The sequence below is a fragment of the Nylanderia fulva genome, unplaced genomic scaffold (assembly GCF_048542155.1).
Source record: "Nylanderia fulva isolate GAGA-0341 unplaced genomic scaffold, ASM4854215v1 Scaffold4, whole genome shotgun sequence".
In the NCBI taxonomy this organism is placed as follows: Eukaryota; Metazoa; Arthropoda; class Insecta; order Hymenoptera; family Formicidae; genus Nylanderia; species Nylanderia fulva.
This window is the reverse complement of record NW_028190476.1, coordinates 577,095-593,997: the sequence shown is the minus strand read 5'-3', so window position 1 is coordinate 593,997 and position 16,903 is coordinate 577,095. Positions and strand designations below refer to the sequence as shown.

At 33.8% G+C, this 16,903-nt stretch overlaps 2 protein-coding genes across 3 annotated transcripts in view; one reads left to right on the top strand and one right to left on the bottom strand.

Moving 5' to 3' along the window:
• The window catches only part of DIP-lambda (Dpr-interacting protein lambda), a 205,733-nt gene that overhangs the window by 22,211 nt on the left and 166,619 nt on the right, over positions 1 to 16,903 (top strand). The window contains exon 2 of the mRNA XM_029320710.2: positions 11,169 to 11,212. The gene's annotated coding sequence lies outside the window, so the exon portion shown is untranslated. The remainder of the gene's footprint in view (positions 1 to 11,168; positions 11,213 to 16,903) is intronic.
• LOC114944687 (luciferin 4-monooxygenase) overlaps positions 1 to 16,903 on the bottom strand; it is a 103,047-nt gene that overhangs the window by 27,377 nt on the left and 58,767 nt on the right. The window lies entirely within an intron of this gene.

Below are 16,903 nucleotides of genomic sequence, written 5' to 3'. Positions count from 1 at the left end.
CTCCACCAAAGTGCGGTCATCAATGATGACATTGCGCACCTCCGTATATATATATAAATCCTTATTCGCAATCCTTCTCGATAAAGCGACGCAGCGCATTCCATTGCGTCTATATTGAGATTCGCGTGTGTGATTTATGAATTTTTATAGATTGCTTTTATGAGTGCGCGATAAACTTTTTCTTTTCGCATTTTGCAAAGTCAATATTAATCTTTTCGTAAATAACTGATATTGACGTAATGTCATTGTGAACGGCGAGTACTTTATATACACAGTTGAAAAATTTCTGTTAAAAACAGATATCACATGTCTCAAATGGTCCACAAAAATATTTGTGTTAATTTAACATAATATGGATATATAGAGTCACAAATATTGTGTCAATATTTTAACGCAAAATAAATATAAAACTTTAAGTAATTTAAAATATATTTTGTGTAAAATTAACACACTTTTAATGTAAAAATTAACTAAAAATATGTTAGCTTTAGATTTCATCATCCCCTTATATTATAAAATAAAGAAATCAATATTTTTTTCTGTAAATTTGAACAGATAAATCTTGTCACTAATAAAACAGAACATATTTATTGTGTAAAATTAAAAATAGATGCACATCATGTTATTTTTACCTCTTTTTTCAGTTGGTTTAATAATTTAATAATTTAAGTTCAATTAACACAACAGCAATATGTTCAATTAACACAAATGTGTTAAATATTTAACACAAAGTTTTAATAGACACCGTTTTTAAGAAGAAAACAAATTTTCTGTTGTGTATAATAAAAGTTTTGGTTAAAAATATGATTTTCGTTCGCAAACACTAATCAACGTTGGAACGTTTACGTTTGAAACGTTGTATCTCTAACAAAATACAAATCGAATTGCATCGTCGGACGTTCCTCTGACGTCACTTTTGTGGAAGACTGATAGAGTATCGAGCTGTCCATAAACGATCGTCCGTCTTACGGAGTCGCGTTGCGGTAACATTGGGGTTCAAAGCGGACGATCCGTCTCGATAGTGTCGGGCTATTCCTTGCGGCAGAACGGGTGCCCTACGTATATATACTTTGGGATGCGTTCCAATTTCTCTCGAGTGCCCTCACGTTGTGCGAGCGTGCGCTGCGCTACTCGACACTCGGAGAACCTCGGCGGCTGATTGGCTCTGAGAGAGATGCACTCGAGGATCGGCATCGAGGCCTCCGACGATCGAAGAACAATTAATCGCCGCAATCGGATAGGATCGCGCATACGACTCGATCGGTCGACCGAGAATTTCATTCGCACGTGTTTCGCGGCAGAAAAAATTCTTGACGTGTCTCATTCGTATAATTCATTATTTAGTTAAGCAATTAAAAATTTTTAACTTTGATTGACAATAGTCTAGTTTATTAAACAGTTTGCTGTAATATAATTACATTTTTTGTATAAATATTTTTTTCTCTTGATATGCTCGTTTTTTATGTCAGAGAATTAATAAAACATTCTTTTAATAAATTAAATTACAGTAACAGCACTTGTTGATTATATTGTTATAACAAAAAGAAGAATTATAGTGTCAATTAAACAAAGGATTATATCCTAAGCGTAAAAACTTTTATCAATTTTTGAAAAAAATACGAAGGAGTGTAACGTTGTATTATGCAGGCAGTATATATTTGCGTATTATTGATTTTATGCAAGAAACGCGAATATTCGCGACGAGAATATTCATTAGTATTATCTTGAATGCTTTAAGTACATATCTTGAGCTTCTTATTTGTATCCTGACATATAATTCAACAAGAGATGACAAAAAGACTGCACGTCGCAACAGAAGATCGACGATGTATCGTCCGAGGCAGTTGAGTAAATCAGTGCACGATTGCAATACGGATTGCTCTTCTGCAGCAACCCAGGCAGATTCGCCGCGGCGATTAATAATCCAGCGATTTGATTTGCGCGATTAATTATTAGTCTTGCGGCATGCGAAAGCGTTTTCACAGGATATTGCAGTTGCATAATTAATATCGCGCACAGATATAACTTCTTTCATTATATTACCAGTTAAATGCTGATAAAAGACAACGGTTCAATTAAATATTAAACTTTTGGGCTAATTAAGGTTAATTTATATAATATAAATAGCAAGATCTCTCTCTCTCTCTCTCTTTCTCTTTATAATTCTACTTTTTTTTTCACAACTCTTACTTGTAAATACAATTTAGTCATTACGGCATCAAGGGATATTATTACTAGAAGAATTAATTGCGAAGCAAATTGGGCATGGATTCATCGGTAATCAAGCTTTAGCGAATTTAACGACCTCGATATCCATTAATGCGGAATAACTAAGCGATAAATGACTTGATTATAAATATGATTTTAAATGCGTTTTATACTCGAATCATTTCTACATTCTCTTCTAAAATCTTTCAGTTAAAATTAAAAATATTATTCTAGTCATTATCTAGTATTATCAATACAATGTAGATATGTTATTTTATATCGAACATTGAAAATCTTTAGAGCTTCTTGTAAATATTTGCAAAATTCTGTTAAACGAAAATTCAAGTATAAGAAAAAAAATTAATTACGATTAATTACATCGAATGAAGCCACGTCTGATCAGTGAACTAGATTCGGTCGGCTGGAGAGTATCATAAAAAGCACGGAATGGCTATTGTCGACAATCCAGACGTGAGGGGGTGTTAGGAGAGTCGTGTTGTGTTGTGTTCCAAACGTGGGGTCGGATGCGGGTGGGTGGTTGACTAGGCTCTGCGCTGACGTTGAAAGATGGTGGTGCTCCTTCTCTCTGTCCGCTGCTTCCAGCATGATATAGCACCATCCGAACGCGCTGATAGATCCAATTTACGGGCCGCCTTTAGCGCACCGCCGCCCCGATCCGTACTCGAAACTCGCACTTCATCGGCACACTAGGAAGACAATTTTTAACTTTGCGAATCTTGCGAATCTTCTGCTCGAGTGACGCCGTAGCGAATCGAGTTTTCCTCTTCCTGAAGGTCTTCAGGAATGTGGAACAGTAGTGAAAGTGAAGGATCTAAAGCGGAAAATAGAACTTTGCGTCTCTCTTCAATCGTATAATTGTTATTTTTATTCAAATTTTTGGGAGAGCACGTGTAAAGGACTTTATAATATACATATATGTATCTACAATATTTTTTATTAGCGAGAAAATCAAAGTTTGGAAATAGTTTCAATATTTAATCTTTGTACATCTTTTATATAATATTCGTTTATTAATAGAATTATATTTTTGACGAAAAAATTATTTTTAAATATTTATGGTTCCAAATGTGCTTTTTACTTATAACAGCTATATAATTATACAAGAGAGATCTTTTGATTACACGCCGCAGCAATTAGCACAGTAGTTTCTTCTTTTTGATGACTTATGTATAATGTTGCGTGGTAAAGTGTATAAAAATCACAGTATACAACAGTCATAACAGTTGAAAATAAAATTAGAGATTATACGCGAGATGATGTTTTTTTTAAAGATAACATTCTTGAGTTTTCTTTTCGGATATAAAAGTCTTTTAGACTTGACTTTTTTGAACCACTTCGTGAATTCAACAGAACTGTAACTCAAGGGTTGTACGAGGACTTAGGCGAAGTAGGCAAACTTGATACTAGTTACTTTACAAAACGAAAAAGATTTTATCGTCATACAAGACATCGCATTTCAATCCTTAAATATATTTTCTCTATAAAAGAAGTTTAGAGAACTTTACGTTAACTTAAAATAAATGGAGTTTAAAAAATCGAATTGTTAGAATCAAAATTGATGTGTTCAATTTGAATATGTCTATTCTTTTAAATGTTTATAAATAATATATATACATGTATTATTTATGAACACTATATATTAATATACTATATATATATATACACACAGTATATTAGAAAATGATAATTTGGTATTTATTGGTTGTACTTACACCATTTGCTTGTTTGACTATTTAAAAGGAGAAATCTTGAAAGTTTTGCCAATTGAAATATTTCGAGATAAGAGTTTCTTTGGACAAGTTGGATTTATAATTATTACGCCATCTTCGAGTGAGAAATAGTAAACTTTTGAACTTTATACTATATATAATAGCGTCTCTTCCCCATTAAGTAAGTAAATGCCACGATATTTGATTTTATATATTGCAAGACAAATATATTCATTTCAATAAGTCGACACAGGCGCTTCGTCCAGGTTTATCTGTAAGATCCAATTAGCATTCAGAAAGAGCGTGAAATTGCACTGTAGGCACCGTTTCAAAAGGTTATTATTCTATCCTTTCATTCGTCTCTTTCATCCATTTCAAAGATACTTCTGTTCAAACGACGCTCCGAGAATAGTTTTCTATTGGAAAATATTAAGGAAAAAAACTATAACATGTGACTGACTATACACACATACATACATATATATATATAAATGTGAAATGAATAATTATATTAATAATAATTTTTGCGCGATTTATATAACGATATTTTATTTCAAAAAAGCTATCGAATTTTTTCAGATATGTTTTTTTTTTATTTAATCAGAATTTTATTTGAGGAAGAATAGTTTCTTTTTACTTTATTAGAATATCAACTGTAATTTTTTCTTAGTACGTTTATGATTTCCCGATTGTCGTCTCTCTTCACGCGCGATTTTGGTGGCCGTCTGACTCAATTCGACTTTTTCTACTTCGCTCCGCTTTACCGCAAAAAAACGCAGAACACATCTGTCGCTTGTCGAAATTGTCAAGTCCACAAGAACGAAAAAGATTACCGAAGAAATCGGTATTGAGAAAAATCGCAGGATCAAGGTCTTTTTTATTTTGTGTTAGCTGATCAGAACACATATTTCAAGAATTTTCACTAAGCTACAAGATGGAACATTTTGAGCTCTAGTTACTTTATTGCATTTTTGCTTATGCATATTATATATAGATATCACTTTTTCTCGGTGTAACAATGAAGGAAAAGATTTTGTATGTATGTGTGTAAATAGTAAATATAAAATAAAATTTATTTGTTAAAAAAAAGTATTCTCTTCAACACTAATTATTTCATTTGTTTTTGATAGCAGTAAAACTTTCACTTTCAATAAAATATTTTAAATATATAAGCCGAAAATGTGGGAGAAATTCATTAGAAAACTAATATTAAGAAAAATCGCAGAATTAAAACTGTTTTTTTGATCGTGAATTTAACCGACTATCTCGTCAAGCGGCTGCAGATCGTGTGAGGCCAGATGACCCCCCACGATTAATGGCGAACTTAATTATTGAATCCCCGATCCCGAAGCGCCGCGGTGATGGTACCGTTTCCATTAAATATATACGCACACATACCGGGTGTTTTGAAAGTAGCATGCCCCGATATATATTCTGTTGTTCATGAAATCACGATCTTCGCTAACTTATCGTATATTTGTGATTAATAAAGGCGCGCGATCAATATTTATTAGTTATATCAGAGATCAAAAGTTTTCAGAAGGATCAGCAAATTATATATATATATATATTTTAGCCTTAGGGACGTAAGACGTTTCTCGGACCACGAAGTTTCGCATTATCAAATTTTGCTCTCGCACCCGATCGCTTTCCAGTACGGAATCGATAGCCAATCGATACGTCACCTTCCTGAAAGCTGAACACTCAAGTTTCTGGGTTGAATGGGATGCCAATATGTTCAATCATATATATCGATTAACTATCGTTTACATACATATAATATATAATATAACTATTCAATTTTTTGAAAAAAGTTACTCGTCTAAAATTTATTATGTGTAAGTCGAAAGAAAATATTATTTCAATCAAGACGTTGCTTTTTAAAATATTCTAAAAATTTACGCAATAACTATTTTGCATTTTTTATAAAATGTATATAGAATAAACTTTTTCGTTAGAGAGAGATCTTACATATAGACACGATTCGGATACTTTTGATCCACCCAATACACGCATGTATACCAGATGCGCATTAGCGCTGTGCATAAATACGAGGAGTGGAATGCATATATTATATATGTATATATGTATATATATATATATATATATATATATATATAGATGAAGGAGAGAGAAAGGGAGGAAGAGGGGTGTCCTGTACAAATGGGGGGACAAACGCGCGCGGGATGTACTTGACGTATTGCTCGAGTGATCGGATATCGATTAGGCCGAAACCCACGGTCAGTCCACAACACTCTCCGCGAGTCGTAACTTGCACTCGAATGCTATTCCACTAATTACCAAGGCGACAGGACCTACTGCGGTTGGCACTTCTGACGGCGCGGATCCTGACGGTTTCGCGCATATGACTAGGCAGCTTGAAGATTATCGGACACGAGTGCGTGTTATGGTTAATGGCCATAGGCCAGCTTAATCGCCACGCATTCTCTCATTACGACTCCCTAATAGGATTAACATGATGCGCGAATTTGCATGTTTATCGTTTAACAAAGGAAATCAACTTGATGAGGAATTTTATTTAAAAGAATTTCACGCACGCACTTACAAGAATAACTTTAAAACAGATGATAATCCTTAAGGTTCGCCAGTAATAATTAATAAAAATCTTTCCTCAATGGTAAAAGTCGACCAAAACTGGCAATCATTTATTATAAATAATTAATTAAAATACAACGTTTCGGCTGTCATTGCAGCCCTTTTCAAGTAAATCTATAAAAAGTTAAATAAAAATAATTATTTTAAATGACAGCCAAAACGTTGTATTTTAATTAATTATTTATAATAAATGATTGCCAGTTTTGGTCGACTTTTACCATTGAGAAAAGATTTTTAATAACTTTAAAATTAAATCAAATCAATATTAGGCATATAAAGTTTTTTCTATATTATATGTATAAAGATATAAAAAGAAGAAGAATGTAGTAGTTTGCACTTTAAAAGATTATATTATATTGTGTAAGTTTTATAATTTAATTAGAGTATTAGATTCTAGTGCTCGCAAAAATAAGGAAAGTTTAATCAATTTTTCTTAATAAATTAAAAATATTTGCATAAAAGTGAATAATAACTTTACAGACAGATATTTTTGAAAAAGATAAAGATTTTTCAATTATTGTTAATTAAAAATGTCGCTCCAAACACTTTGCTTTTTTTATATCAGCTCTCAAATAATAAGAAACAAAAGTTTCAATTTGTCCCTATCACATTTTCGAACTTTAACTTAAGTTTTATGCAAATATTGTTTTATTCAACATTTTATTTAACCTTATTGTTTGTAACACTCTTACATTGGTTACAATAAAGATTGAAAAAAGACAAAGAGTGCGACACACATTATATATTCTATTTAGCCGAGAAAAATAGACCAGAATAGTTAATAAGAATTAAAAATGCATGTTGGAGATAGAAGTGTTCATACCTAGCAGAAACATTGTTTTTATTAATGACATAGAAAGTGTTGGCGCGGAGAAGCACGCCTTCACTAATTAAGGTGTAATGTTTAAATCCTAGATCCTCTCTCTTCTTCTTCGTCCCTTTCTCTCTCGTTCTCTCTCTCTCTTCTCCGAAGCAACTTCTTAACTATGTAAACTATCCACCGCATGATTAAGACGTCTCTCGATAACCCAACCAATCTCCTCGGCAACCCTTCGAACTTTATTCGCCGTATAACGCGTACACGCAAGCAGTTACACTCTTGTAAGTGTAACGAATAGACAGGGCTCTATTCAGGTGGTTTCGGAATCCGGGGATTTAACAGTCCGCGGATTTTCGAATGCAAACATCTCAGAATAGTTTTAGAGAACTTTGGAGATTTCAGAAATCAAAGATTTACGCAAACTTAATCTTCAAACTTTATAATATAATATCGAAAGGAAAATTGATCAGTGTCCATGGACTTACAAAATCCCTCCCAAAAAGATGATTAGGATTAGGTTGAGCTGTACACGTTGCACAATCAGCAAAATAAAAATTTAATATCGTTCTGGCAACGCGCCGAATGATAGCGTCAGCGGATGTTTATCAAATATATTGCTTGAATAAGCCCTGGTTAACATGCATCGCGAAAGGAGTTCGAGGATACTGGGAACACGATCATCTCTGTCGAGTATCCGGAGTATGAAGATCTATACAAACATACATGCATGCAAAAGCCAACTCATTCGCCGATCAATGCTTGTCCGTATATTCAAATGACAATATATTCGAAAACATAGCTGTTTCAACTACTTTTAAATTACAAAATAAAAATTTTAATTCTTTATTCTTAATTCTTAATTAATACACAGAGATAATTTTCTCTTAGAATTTAAATTATGAAAATCATGGTAATCGTGCGACAATATGGTATTGGAAGAATCTTATAAGAATTTCTCTGATTAATATTTACCACAATAAAAATATTAATATGTACATAGTAAATTCTTAGTAAAATGTTCTATGTGCATAGTAAATTTTACTATGTACATATTAATATTTTTATTGTAATAAATATTAATCAGAGAAACTCTTATAAAATTCTTCCAATACCATGTCGCACGACTACCATGATTTTCAGGGTAAATTTTAAGAGAAAATTCTCTCCGTGTATATCTTAATTCTCAATTCTTTTTATAACTTGTATTAAAAGAAACATGTTTCAGCGAATCACTTTGAGATATCACAAACTTGTCCGCTGTATTTCGATTTACGCTTTACGATGGAAAATAATCTCTACGCTGATTCAGTTAGACGGCTCTGTGAATTATAAGGGGTATTTACATTGAAACATCATTAAATAGGATCACGTGGCCTGTGATTACTTTCGAACACGTTCGGATTAGTTGGATCCTTACAGCAAGATTCCTGGCGGCACTCCACCGATGGAGCGCTTAGGATCGTGATCCTTGCAGGCGGACGGTAGGTAGCCTCTTGCTGAGGGTCCCAAATCGTGCGGGAGATTAGAGACATTGCGTTAGCTTTCCTTGGCGCGTGGAAGCGCCCTTAGTCGCGAAATCGATGCTTATCAGACGTCTGCTACGCCGCCCGTAATTGAATAGAGCTTCTGTGTTCCGGACCGTATCCGAGCAAATAGTTTGCTTGCAAGGCTGTATCATGTGGGAATATTGGCCATGGCTTTATTCGGAAACGCATTGTGGATATATAGATTTACTAACACGGAGATCGCATATAAAAATTTTTCTAGTATAAAAAACAATATTAAAATATTTTCGAGAAATAAAGAATATAGTTACGTATTAAATTGATCAGTAAAGCAATCATTTTTATATCGATGTGTTTAAAATAACGGAAAAGTTCAAAGGAAATATATGCAGAAAAATAAAAATGTTTTTACAATATAATGAATATAAGCAAATATTATATTCAAGTAAATATTCATTAATAAATTATAATTATCCTGTTGTTGTGTAGAAGAAAAGTAACAAACGTGGTACATATTATAAAATAGAGATGTCAGACCTATCTTATTTTCTATTTTATTCTCATCGAAATCTTGTATTATATTTGTCTTTATTTATAAAACGTATCATCTGATATATTAATCGAGATTGTTTTTTGCCATTTTGGTGCGAAACAAAATCGAGAACTATTAATATTCGTTCACGAATGTCGATAAGCCTGCAAAAAATACTCGGATTAGGCACTTTAACATTTTTCTGTACTATTATATATTTGCGCTATAATATTCGCATCGCAAACTCAAGTTGGCAAGTAGTGACACAATCTCTGTATATCTTTCTTTGAAACGACATTTTTTATAAATAATTATCAGTTTACACGATTAATTATCTTTAAAAATCATAATAATATATTTTATAATTTATTTTAATGAAAAAAGTATTTTGCAAGTGACAAAGCGTATCATTTTGGCGGATATCATTTTTTTTAAACACATTTATATTGCATCGGGTTTTCATCTTCCTATTGGATACATCTTAACGATTGTAGTAGGATCTCACGTCAGTATCTAGAAAAGTTATTCAAAAGGGGAAACCAAAAGTACTTAAACGGTTTTTCTGATCAATACCCGCGCTTCCGTCTTAATTAATTCGGGGGTGCCAAGCAAAATGTCGCGCATCTGAATTTGGAAGTATACTTCTATAAAAGTGTCGCACGTTCAATTTTATCTTGCTGGAAATAATTTGTCTTACGTTTAATTTTGGAAATGTCACGCAAAGGCACTATTACGCGTTGTATTTTTAAGGCTTATTTTACTGATTTTTTTTTTCTTCCCCTTGTTTGTTTAGCGCCTATTCACAAAAATACAAAATAAGATCTCAATGCCATACAATCTCTAAATAAATAATACTTATAAAAATATAGATTCTATAAAATACATGAAAAAGGGAGATTGAAAATAAGAGGAAAATTTCGACTCGGGAAGCCCTTAGCCAGATGGTGTTCTGTCTCTCTTCCTCTCTCTATTTCTTTTAAGAATGTTTACCCGGGTGATATCGAAAGCTAAACACACGAAAGGGGAGGCGGGAAAGTGTTAGCGCGAGAAAACCGACGAAGATGCGTTCCGTCCCGTGCGACACCGAAACGGGAGCGGCTGTGTTTGCCGAGTTAAGTGACACTAATTGAAAGTTCAATGCCGGCATATTGATTGCAACTGCGGGAGTTGACACACAATATCGTGCAAACATGCGCCGGTAATTCAATCTCTGTCCACCGTCGAGTTTAATTCATCCATCGCATCGGTTGGCTATCGAGTGTCCAACGCTGTCCGCGTTTACAGCACCGGCCACAATTGTCTGACGAAAGCGAACTGGTTTTGCGTGCTGCGCTATCATACGAGTTGCCGAATAATCTCACAACGAATAAGAGTGCGCTTCCGTCTATAGGAAAGAATAGAGTCATTGCAGAGCGAGCGTATACGCGTAAGCGTGTTTAATGGATTTTTCGTGACGAAATCCTATTTTTTTTCCATCGAATTTAAAAAAGTTAAACCGCTCATAATTTTTTTCTGATGCTCCTATATTTTATATTTATTTTTTTAATTTCATATATGTATGTATATAAAGAGGTAAAGTTTGTTTGTTTTACTGTTCGAGATAACTTTCAGAAATTATACGATTTGAAAAATCTTTCATTAGTGGATTTTACATCTTCCTGAGTAACATAGATTATAAAGTGTCCAATAGTAATTTTTTGAAATAGTAATTAATTAGAATGCTGTTATAATTTAGATTTTATATTTGTATGTTACAGAGACAACACAGCTTGAACATCAACTACTCCGTTGTTGCGCTTTGGTGAGTGAGATAAAATTTTATTTAATTTTGAGGTAACGGATTTGTAGATTGTAGTTGTAGATTGGTAGATTGTAATTTATAGATAGATTCGTTATCTTGAAATATAGATGGATTAGATTATATTTAAGATCGAATGAATAATAAGTTTAATCTTGTTATTAAAAAATGTAAATGCATTATTTATATACCAATGTATTATTTTATTTCACGTTAAAAAAATTATATATTTCGTGAATCGTACGTTTTTTTGTCGAAACGGTATCTGAAAAGTAGCTTTTAAAACAAAATCGATCGCGAAATTCTTTGTGGACGTTTAGGAATAAACTCGAGAAAATCGTGTAGCTATATTCGCGAATGCATGGAACGGCGCTTGTCGTGCGAGAGGCGATGCATTCTGGGGAAATGCAATCCACGTCAGTGCGAGGGTACCGGAAGTATTCTCTTCGGTTGTTCGACGAGTTTTCCTACGGTAAGTTTATCGCGCCGCCCAGAGAATATGCATTTGCATCAGTTGCCATTGTACGCTTATCATATATTGTTATCGCTTATCGGCCTGTAAAATTATGCTTTATTTTTCTCGAATAAAAAAAAATATATATATATATATATCATACGCGTATAATATTAACATTGGTATAACAAAAACAATTAATTTGTTTATACTTTTTTATAAGACTATTCAAAAAATGTACAAAGAAATATAATGTACATTTAATTTTTAATTTTAATTTTTTAATTTGATATTAAATTTTTATATTATGCTCTCTCTCTCTCTTTAGAAAATACATAAAACTTTTCCTAAATATTATTTGAGCGAGCAAATATATGTATATCTCATGCAAAGGTTAGCGATTTAACATTCATGAAAAAATTCGCACACATTGATCTGATCATTATAAGAGAGAACTGCAGATTTATCTTTAATATCTTTCTTTCTCCCTCTTTCTTCTCTCCCAAAATATAATATACACAATTGTTCAAATAGTTAGAAATCTCGCTCAAAAGTGTACTAGAGAGTACATCCATATATTACTCTTCTCTACGATAGTGCTGCACAATAATCGCAAGAAGAGCCACAAAGCGAATTGCTATCGGTCTTACGTTTCATCGAACGGGCCGAAATTAAAACCACCAAACGTAATCAAATTCCTGCAATATACAAACGTTACGTACATATATACGTTCTCTTGACGTCTGACGCGGATTCGGACGATTTTTTCACGCGGCTTTAAATCACGAGCGCAGCCTCTCACCCAGTTTTTGCGCGGGAATGCGAGGATGCACAATAGTAGCGTAGAGAGAAGAACAAATGCGTGTGGATACAGACTGACAAAGACAGACACCCGCTAGTAGTAGTGATAGAGGACGAGGCGAGGCAAGGAAGGAGTAGGAAGGAAGGCCAATATAAGCAGTTAGCTCGCAGCTGTTTGCGCAAACGCTTCCAACGTTTCATCCTTTGACAACGGGGCTACAAATAGCGTCCGCGGGGATATATTTCCCTGTACCATTCTCTTTCTCTGTCTCTTTCCGCGTCTCTCACTCATCTATTCATCTATTTATCTATCTTTCTATCTATCGATCTATCTATCTCTTTTCTCTTCCTCTTTATTCCGAGGCGCATACAGGATCTGTTGGCATCGGAATCAATGCGGTGTCAGTGGTCCTTTTTAATTTCCTGAATAGAAACAGATAAAGGACTTTGCGATCCTCCATTATCTCTCTCACAGTCTTGTCTGTTAATTTCTTCTTTGACGCGCTTTCCTGCCTTGTCGTGACTCCTCTTTTGCGTTTGTTCTTCTATGTTTTCAAGCTCTTTCGGTTCTTTTCGCTTTTGTAATCCTTTCTTGCCTGGACTGGCGGAATGTTCTGATCGCTACTCATCGCTAGTAATTTATTAAATTAGTTTATAATTATTTGTTATAATGCGCGTGATTGATAATGTTTAAATTTTTAGAGAAAAAGCTTTAATTCTCTGTGAGAATAAAACAATTGAAATTTTTTTACTCGCAGAGAATTACAATTACAATTACAGAGAATTACGGAAGATAACAATTGAAATAGTCTTATTCAATTGTTTATTTAATTGTTTTGCAGTTTTTAATTTTAATAAAGAAAAAATACTTTATTATTGAAGCCTTTCAATCTTTTTTAATATATTTAGTTAAATCTATAAATTTCTGCATTTAATTTATATAGGTTTAGATAATGTAGAGATTATTGTTAGTTTTAAATTATTGTGAATCACTTNCTTTTTATTATTTAAATACTGTAACTAAAAATTCAAGGCTTTTTTAAAGATATTTAACCTACAGCTTTTAAAAATTGACAGGAATAATTAAAATAATATTTCAATAAATATTTTGCAGTTTTACATATTAATCACAATTATACATATATATTATAACAAGTTTATATTTGCGCTTTTTTAGTATCACTTATATATTTAATTCGTGACGATAATCATTTATTTTTCCAATCTTTTTTTTCCATACAATCACGATTGCAGAAACCAAGTATAAAACGCGTATTTTTTTTCACCGAGAATCTGCGAGCATTCCGCGATAGAAGTCTCGGCGGAAATTCGGTGCCGAACGAGTTTGGCTCGAAATTTCGAGCATCGATCCGCGAGATGAGAAACGCGTTGGCAATAGGCGTGGGTGGAGTGAGAAGGGCGATGGACTCGCAGCTTTCAATAAAGCTTTTGGAAGGTCTCCGTGCGGCCCTTTCCGCGCGCAATGAGGAATACAGAAATTTCCCCGGAGGTATCTCTGGGAATGGCGAATCTGCGTGCATTGCGCTTGGTCGATCAATTTCGAGGCATATTTAGATAAAGCGCGAAATCGAGATGTACTCGAGAAAGAGAGAGAGAGAGAGGGAGGAACGAGTAAAAGCAACGTTTTAGTCGGAAATAGCGAGCTCAGGTAAAAGAAGTTTCGAAGGGGATGCGAGACATACGACGATTGATCTCCGCGAAGTTGCGAAGAAAGATCAAACAAGGGAAACTTCGATACTGCTGATCAATCTCGAGTCGTTTTTTATATGGCGCAACGAAAGACAAGATATTTCTTTACCCTTTAAAAACTCTGTCTAACCTTCCTTCGAATCATGAAAGTTCTTACCTTTTTTTAAGTGGAATCTTGAATAGAGTAAGGATTAAAAAAATATTTTTTTTAGTTTTTATCACTGACAATGAGATAAAAGTCTATTACGTAATATATAAAAAATGTCGATTATAATTTTCCTCTGAAAAATATCGCGTATATTACACTATTCGGAGGAAAAGTTAAATTGCAGAAAATGACTAGTAACATTTGCGAGCTAATCATTGGCCCAATGCTTCTTATTTCCACCGATTATCCTTTCCGATGCGGATCGACACGGTAACGAGACCGATCATCGGGCTTATGAGCGTGCGATCATCGAAAATAGGAGACGTGGGGGCGATCGCCATTATGTCCAGATGTAGGCAAGTAAGGCGGAGGACATAAAACTATCTGAAGTCCATTTCTCGGGAACTTAGTTAACCGCCTCTCTTGGAAGTTTCAACGGCCTTTCGTGCGCCCCTCTGAAGTAATCTTCCGGCCGTTTCTACTATTCCGCCCAATAAAGTTCGCACCCCAGTTTTGAATTTAGTTGGATAGTTTCGCGTTGGGCGCGGATCAAAAAGCGCGCGAGAGAGCACGTTTCGGGGCTCGCGGGACTCGAGCGAAACAATATAAAGTCTCGCACCGAGAGAAATACGAGAGAAACTCTCGGGAGAAATCTTTCTCTTGTATCGACGGCTAAATGCGCAAAAGTTGGCAAAAACCCGTCGCGCTCGATATCGTAACTGTTCCCGGGATTAGCCCGGATGTCCTTAGGATTTGCACTAGGTATTCTTCAATCGTGAATAGTCGATATTTAAAGCTGCCTTAATTTTGACAAACTTGACTAATTGCCATAGGCGTCCGCAGACGGGGCCAAGAGGGATCACTTGCCTTCCTTGGAATCAGTAAAAAATTAGGCATTTGCTTTCCTTTTGAATAAACACTGCAATTTATTTGCATATATGTAATATAACAAAAATAAAAATAACAAAATAAGAAATAATTAAGAGTTGCTCTTCTTGGAACCAGTAAAAAAATTAAGCATTTACTTTTAAATAAACACTGGAATTTATTTGCATATTTAATATAAAAAAATGAAAATAAAAAAAGTAAGAAAAAACAAAAAAATATAAAAAATAAAAAAATTTAATTATGCCCCCTTCTGGAAAAAAATTCTGTGGACGTTTATGCTAATTGCAACATAAAGATTGTTAACTTAAGAAAAAAATGCAATTTGTCGTCTGCAATTTCTGCATGGAGGATTCTTTAGAATTCGTCTGGCTATTCGTCAACCTTCATAAATGTTGAAGTGAGAATTTGTTTGAATGCTCGGTCCGAGTATTTGACCTGGGTTCGAAGGATATAAGGAATCGTCCTTTTGCAGATGTTGCAGAATGCACACCCGAAGATGTATTTCTTTTTACTTTACAGCCGTAGGTTTTCTGCGATACCATTCTTCGTATGTCCATGTACTCGTTCACTGTAGACAGGTCGGTGAACATGCATACAAGCGTGTATGCATCTCGTTTTCTTCGATTCTGTCGTCTGCCCTTTCTGCAATTCAGTCAGAGAGGCGAGTGGGAGATATCTCTCTTTTCTCTTGAAAAGAATAACGATAATAGTTATATAAGTTCGACATTCTAAACTTTACGTTTTGATTTCAAGGCAATTATTTTGCAAATTATAATGAAAATTTGTAATTAAAATGTTTGAGTTATTTAACGTTCTAATTGATATGCGCGTGATTTTTCGCTGCGCGAGACACTATCCCGTGTGTCTCTCGATATATTATATTTAATTACATATACTTTGAAATTTTATATATTACATATGTAATATTTCGAGGTGGGTTATTTTTATCTACGGATGCAGGTACATCAAATATTTTATACAGGCAATAGAATATATTTTTTTTTAACTTACGTCATCAACTACGTTACGTCATGTCATTGATATGTCGTTTATGGATAAATATTTTTTATGGTTCCGTGCATTAGGAAAATATAATACCCGTTGGTTATAAATTATGTTAAATCAAAATATTCTTCACGCCGTAGAATGGCGAGTGGTTGAATCCCATTTACATTGCGTTTTCATATTCCCCATTAATCATAGTACGGCCAACCATGATGGATCGTTTTCTCCGTAAGCATGTACTCATGCACTCTTACACTATACCGTATCACTATACATATATAGCAAATATAGTAATATCGCGTAGAAAATTCTATGTGCGTACTATGAATTTCATTTCCACTTTCTAACGCTCCACTTTCTAGCGTCATGAAAAAGTAAAAAACTGACGTGTGTGACTCTTCTTTAAAATGTAATAAATTATATGATTTTGCTCTTATTGTTAGCATTATCCGAAATTTTAATCTTATTTTTTAAATTTCTTATTTTTTCTTTTCTTATACTTACCTAATCAATTCTTTTAATCGTGAAAATAAAAATTTTATATAATATATATTTTATATTAAGTAATATTGTTTCTATATAAACCCCCTTGCAGAACTAAAAAATTCAATCAATAAGAGTTAATCGCCAGTTTGACGTTTAAAATCTCTGCGATCTAAAATGATCGTTTTATTTGCACCGGAAGTAC